Source organism: Otolemur garnettii, unplaced genomic scaffold (genome assembly GCF_000181295.1).
Source record: "Otolemur garnettii isolate 467f Iridium unplaced genomic scaffold, OtoGar3 scaffold00038, whole genome shotgun sequence".
Taxonomy (NCBI): Eukaryota; Metazoa; Chordata; class Mammalia; order Primates; family Galagidae; genus Otolemur; species Otolemur garnettii.
Window position 1 is genome coordinate 3534526 of NW_003852433.1, and position 5996 is coordinate 3540521.

Here is a 5996-nt window from a genome sequence, read left to right on the forward strand (position 1 = left end):
AAATCTTGAACCAAGGCATCAAAAAAAAAAAAAAAAAAAACGCTTTGAGACCAGCCTAAGCAAGAAAGAGACCCCATTTCTACTTAAAATAGAAAAAATTAGCTGGTGTGGCGTTACAGGCCTGTAGTTCCAGCTACTTGGGAATCTGAAACAGGAGGATTATTTGAGCTCAAGAGTTTGAGGTTACAGTCAGCTGTCATGACAACACTGCACTCTAGCCCAGACAAGAGAATGAGAGTCTGTCTCAAAAATAAAAATTAAAAAATGCATTACTTCTAACCAATGAATAGTTGACATGTTGCTATGCATGCAATTGCTATTTACTAAATATTTGTCAAATCATTCACAGAGTGTCCTGGATATGAAGAGACAGCAAAATTTCCTCTATCCATTTAGGGCATACAAAATAAACTCTCTTAATAATGAAGAACGAAAGGAAGAGGAGGAAAGAGGAATCATGGCAGCTATGGTTTGCAGTGATCTAGGGAGGAAAAAGTTAACAAGTTTGGTAACAGCTTCTGTCTGTTTCACACATCCTGGCTCTCACTCAGCGCTATGGAGCAGAGAGGTTGTTCACAGTATAAACAGGTACCCAGCAATGAGGACATGCCTATTGCGATGGAAAATCCTTATAAGGAACCTCTTAAGAAACATATCTTGTGTGAAAAACATGTAGATTATAAAAATGTACAGCTTTTGTCCCAGCTTATTTCTCCATTTACTGGATGCATTTATGGAAGGCAAATTAATAGGTCTTTGAGGGAAGAAAAAGAAATAAATCATAAAGGCAATTAAAAGATCTCACATAATGGGGTTTATGCCAGTTACATATAAGGATCCTGTGTATCTCAAAGATCCCAAAGTTTGTAATATCAAGTATCAGGAATAAGTGACATGTTATCACCAATAAATTTATTTTACAGTAAAAAGAAAAAAAGAAAAGAAATTCTCTTAAATCTACTAAAAGGACTTGCCTATTATCTTCCTTTATAAGACATAGCTATTCCTTTTTTTTTTAGATTTTTTTTTAAAAATCCTTATTAGTCAAAAAGATTATAAATGGCCTTCTTGATTATATTCTTGAATTTAACACACCTCCCTTTTAAGAAATGAGATGTAAGATTCTTCATGTAAGTCTCACATAGTTTTATAACTACATAGTTAGATAATAGGCAAGTCCTTTATTTCTATTTCCAAATTATATGATTTAACTTATATCTTGCCCATACAAATGAAATATAACAGCATTTATCTAGTAAGCAGGTAAGGTATTATCAAATTCTGAACCTTGGTCACTAACTGTCTAGAATCACATTTTTAATTCCTCCCCTGTTTGGAAGGAACACTTTGCTTAGGACACTATTTGCTAACACTGCTCGGCTTGAAATACTGGCTCATAAACCAGCACCAAGGTTGATCTGATTATGGTGAGATCTACAAAATCAAAGTAAATCAGTTCATGAGGGGTCCAGATAATGGAAACCCTAATTTCATGTCAATAAGAAGAAGGCTATAGATGGAGATTTTAATATAGTTATATGTACAATGAGGTATAAGAATCCTATTTCAATTAAATACTGACCCAAAGGTTAAAAGTCATTTGTTCCCCCAGGTTATTTGGAACCAGAGTAACAAACTGTCCAATAATCTGGCAACCATCCAATTAATATCAACTATTTCATTCAACAAAGAAAATTAAGGTCATCAACCATGATTCTTCCACATTTTCCCTTTCAACAAATATTTATTGAAGGGTTACAATGTGCTAGGCACTTAACTAGCTTTTTCAGCCAACATAGCTTACAACTGCCACAGAACCTCGATATAAAAATAATAACATAACTAAACCTTGTAGTTTAGCCTTTTTAGAAATAATTTATGTTCCAGGACATGTATCTCAACGAACGTATTCATTAAATAAAAGAAAAATTGACAAAGAGTATGCAAAAATAAATGTAGGAAACAGAATCAGGGAAACATGCAATATTCCTTCCAATTGTGCAGTTCTATAAAGACGCTATAAGACTATTATAATAATGATATTTGGTAACATGTGTTGAAATTTACCATTATATGTTGACAATTTATAATGTCCTCAAAGTATACCCACATAACAACCAACCCATCAAACTACACAACACTAATGGCCACATAATGTAAAATGGTCTTAACTATTGCTAAGTTAAACACAAGAGGGCGCACAAGTCTGAAAAATTCAGAAAACCCAAGGCAAGTTGCACTTGGCAGCTCTTAGAACATGGTCTCAAGGATTTATAAAGGATTCTTCCTGCATGTACCTGAGGCTGATTGCACTAAAAATTTCCCTTTCAACCCCTGCTAGGAAAGAAAGGCAAACGAGTAATTGCCAACCCACCAAAAGCTGAAGAAGAGCAAACATGCCCAGTGTCCCATCAAGAGGAAGAGGTGCAGGTACTGACACTTCCCCTACAAGCCCACCACACCATGGAGAAGATGGAGGACTTTGTGTATAAGTGGCTTAAGAAGAAAGTGCCATATTTGCTTCAAATGTTGAGAAACAACCTAAAGCTTACACAGATAAACTAACGTGAAACAAGGACAGTGGTCAAAATATGAATCAGTACTCTGCTAGGGCCATTGTGCTGTGACTTGCGTATCTCCTGATCCAAGCAGTTCCCCTATTACTTGAGACCGTTCAACACCTGACTGATGTCCTCCTAGAGTGGCTCTCCTTCACTGCTTGTCACTGGGGAAGCTAAAGGGATTGTATCTCTCCTAGGTCTGGAGGGTCATCCCATACAATGTGCTCCCTGACTGGCTGAAGGATAGTGACTGCTACACGGCCATAGACCACCTATACCCTCCTTTCAGGCTTGCTTCAAGAGCAGTGTCTGCATCCATACAGAAACTGGCAACATCTGGATCCATCTGCTTGGTTTTGTGCTACTTCCCGTTTTGGGAATCTTGACCATGCTTAAACAAATATGTACTTCATGGCCACTGTACAGGAGAAGGTGGTTTGGGGGATGTTCTTTTTGGGTGCAGTGCTCTGCCTCAGCTTCTCCTGGCTCTTCCGCTGTCTCTTGTCATTCATAGCAAGTCTCTCAGACTTTTTCCAAACTGGACTATTCAGGGATTGCTCTACTGATTATGGGGAGCTTTGTCCCCTGGCTCTATTACTCTTTCTACTGCTCCCCACAGCCATGGCTCATCTACTTCTCCATTGTCTGTGTCCTGAGCATTTCTGCTATCATTGTGGCCAGTGGACTAGTTTGCCATTGCTAAGCACCAGCAGACAAGAGCAGGAGTGTTCCTAAAACTTGGCTTGAGTGGTATCGTGCCCACCATGCACTTTACTATCACTGAGGGCTTTGTCAAGGCCACCATGATGGGCCAGAAGAGCTGGTTCTTCCTCAAGGCTGTGATGTACATCACTGGAGCTGGCCTTTATGCTGCTCGAATTCCTAAGCACGTCTTTCCTAGAAAATTTGCCATATGGTTCCAGTCTCATCAGATTTTCCATATCCTGGTGGTGGCAGCAGCCTTTGTCCACTTCTATGGAGTCTCTAACCTTCAGGAATTCCATTATGGCCTAGAACAGTGGTTCTCAACCTGTGGGTTGAGACCCACAGGAACTATATTAAAGGGCCGCGGCATTAGGAAGGTTGAGAACCACGGGCCTAGAAGGTGGCTGTACTGATGACTCCCTTTTCTGAGCCTTCCCACCTAAAGGGTAGAGGAGGAACTTCCCAAGTGCTTTTAAAAATAACTTATTTGCTGAAGTGAGAGGAAGAGTCTGAGTTGTCTGTCTAGAAGAAACCTGCTAGAGAATTCAGTACCAACCAAGCTTCAGCCCACTTTCACACTCACTGGGCAATAAACTTAACATTTCCATTTCCCCTAGCTGGAAAGGGTGCGGGGATGGTCAAATGTAGCTGTCCCCCTCCTCAGCAAGGCAACTACCGGCCCCTCACAGAGACAGTACTTTGAAACTCGTGTTGAAGTTTTAACACCCCCTCCACCATTTTGGGAAAAAATTATGGACTGGGACTCTTCAGAAATTCTGTGGTTTTTTTTTTTCTGGAAGAAAATGTCCCTCTCTTTCCCCCTTCCTTACTTGTAACCTGGCTTATAACAGGCTAGAAAACAGGCCATCCCTTTTGTAGCACACTTTTCAAAAACAATTATATAACTTGGTCCCATCTTTCTAGGGTCTGGATCTGCTTATACAGCATGAAGAATAAAGCCACCAACTTTTACATAGCCTAGCTAAACATGGGAGTATGTCAAGGCTTCAAATAACTTGAGTTTTAATTTTTTTTTTCTTGGCAGAGTAATGTAAAATTAAAGTGGGGAAAGATACTTAATATTTAATTCTAAGCCTTAGAAAGAAACCTGCTATCATTGCTATGTATCTTGATATAAAGACTATAATGATAATAAAAGTACAGAAGAAAAAAACAGAGATTAAAAGAAGTAAACTACACCTATTCTTACCGTTGCTGGCTTTACCTCCCTCAGGTCCTGCTGAAAAAATGTCAGACTCAAATCATGGTAACAGTCAGAAGAATGTCTCTGAGGACACAGATGATGAAGAAAGTATGATTTTGACACTGGTTCCAGTTAAAGATGATTCAGATGATTCAAATAATGAACAAATGGAACCAACTGTTTCTTCAACTTCTGATGTCAAACTGAACAATCCCCAGAAACACAATGAAGATGTGAGGACAGGGACTGCCTCAGTGAGCCAGACCTACAACTCTGAGAATTTCAGGAAAATTCATCTACCTCCAACAAATAAGCAATCAAAAGTCATCCGAAGAGCTAGATGTAAAAATCCTGATCTTCCCTTGCCAACCGTTTTGCCTTCCATTAATGATGTGAGTCGAGACACTTTGAGGAACTGGTGCCAGCAACTCAACTTGAGTACTGATGGCAAGAAAACAGAAGTTTTTCTGAGGCTTCAGGAGCATGCCTTTCCTGAACAGAAATGTTTAATTCCTGAAATACCAAAGGAGGCCAGATTACATTCATGTTCAAGGAAACTCAAGGCAGAGACCAAGAGAGCAAGACCTCAGGAAAGGTCCAAAATGAGTGTGAAAACAGAAGAGCTCAATAGCGTAGAAGTGATAACATCAGCCCAGGAATCTGCGTTGGCATCGTGGGCAAGGATGGCTGCCAAAGCTGGTCAGCCTAAGACTATGAATTCATGGTCTATTCCTGCTTCTGCTGAGGCCTTTTTGACAACAGCTTTTGGCCTTAGGTGGTGTGTGATGCATGGCGAGCCTCTCCCCGCAGACAGAGAGGGTTGGGTCCACATACAGTTTCATGCAAGTCAAGCCTGGGTGCCTGCCACTCCCAGGAGGATGATCTCCCTCTTCCTGTTACCAGCCCTCTGTACTCCTGTTCCCTCTTCCTGTATTTTCCCATCTCCAGGCCTAGAAGATAATATGTTATGTCCTGACTGTGCTAAGAGAAATAAGAAGATAATTAAAAGATTAATGATAGCAAAGAGGAAGAAGCAATCTACTTCAAACACAAAGTAGGAGACCAGAATATGCCACCTCAAAGTATTAGAGAGTGATGGATATATGTTCAGAATGTATAAGCTGATTTGAGGAAATGGAAGAAGAAATCATTGGAAGTAACCTTTGTGATCTACAAAACAGAATCAAGTAATTAGGACTCCATGGCTGACTGAGTGCCAGCCCTGTCTAACGAGACCCTTTGAGGGGCTTGGAAAACTACTAAAATAAAGTCATTGCAGTTGATTTAAAAAAGAAAAAAACATAAAAAATAAAATAAATAAAAATATTTCCCTTTTTCAATATACTTTCCAGAAATCAAATCACTGCTTTTCTAATAATCCAAAGTCCTTATCTTAATTGGCTTTAAGTCTAAATTTAATATTTTATCAGCAGAAACCACATGACTTTTATTCAGAAGTTCACCTTTTAGTCTAACTTCTCTATGGAATACCTACTATTTAGAAACTAGATAACTCCTAAAATGTT

The 5996-nt window shown here is 39.3% G+C and overlaps 3 pseudogenes; all 3 read left to right on the top strand.

The window, feature by feature from the left end:
- Positions 1 to 457: 457 nt before the first annotated feature.
- Positions 458 to 889, top strand: LOC100944513 (annotated as a pseudogene).
- Positions 890 to 2328: 1439 nt separating this feature from the next.
- Positions 2329 to 4216, top strand: LOC105886986 (annotated as a pseudogene).
- A 298-nt stretch (positions 4217 to 4514) lies between these two features.
- Positions 4515 to 5528, top strand: LOC105886987 (annotated as a pseudogene).
- The last annotated feature ends 468 nt before the right edge of the window (positions 5529 to 5996 follow it).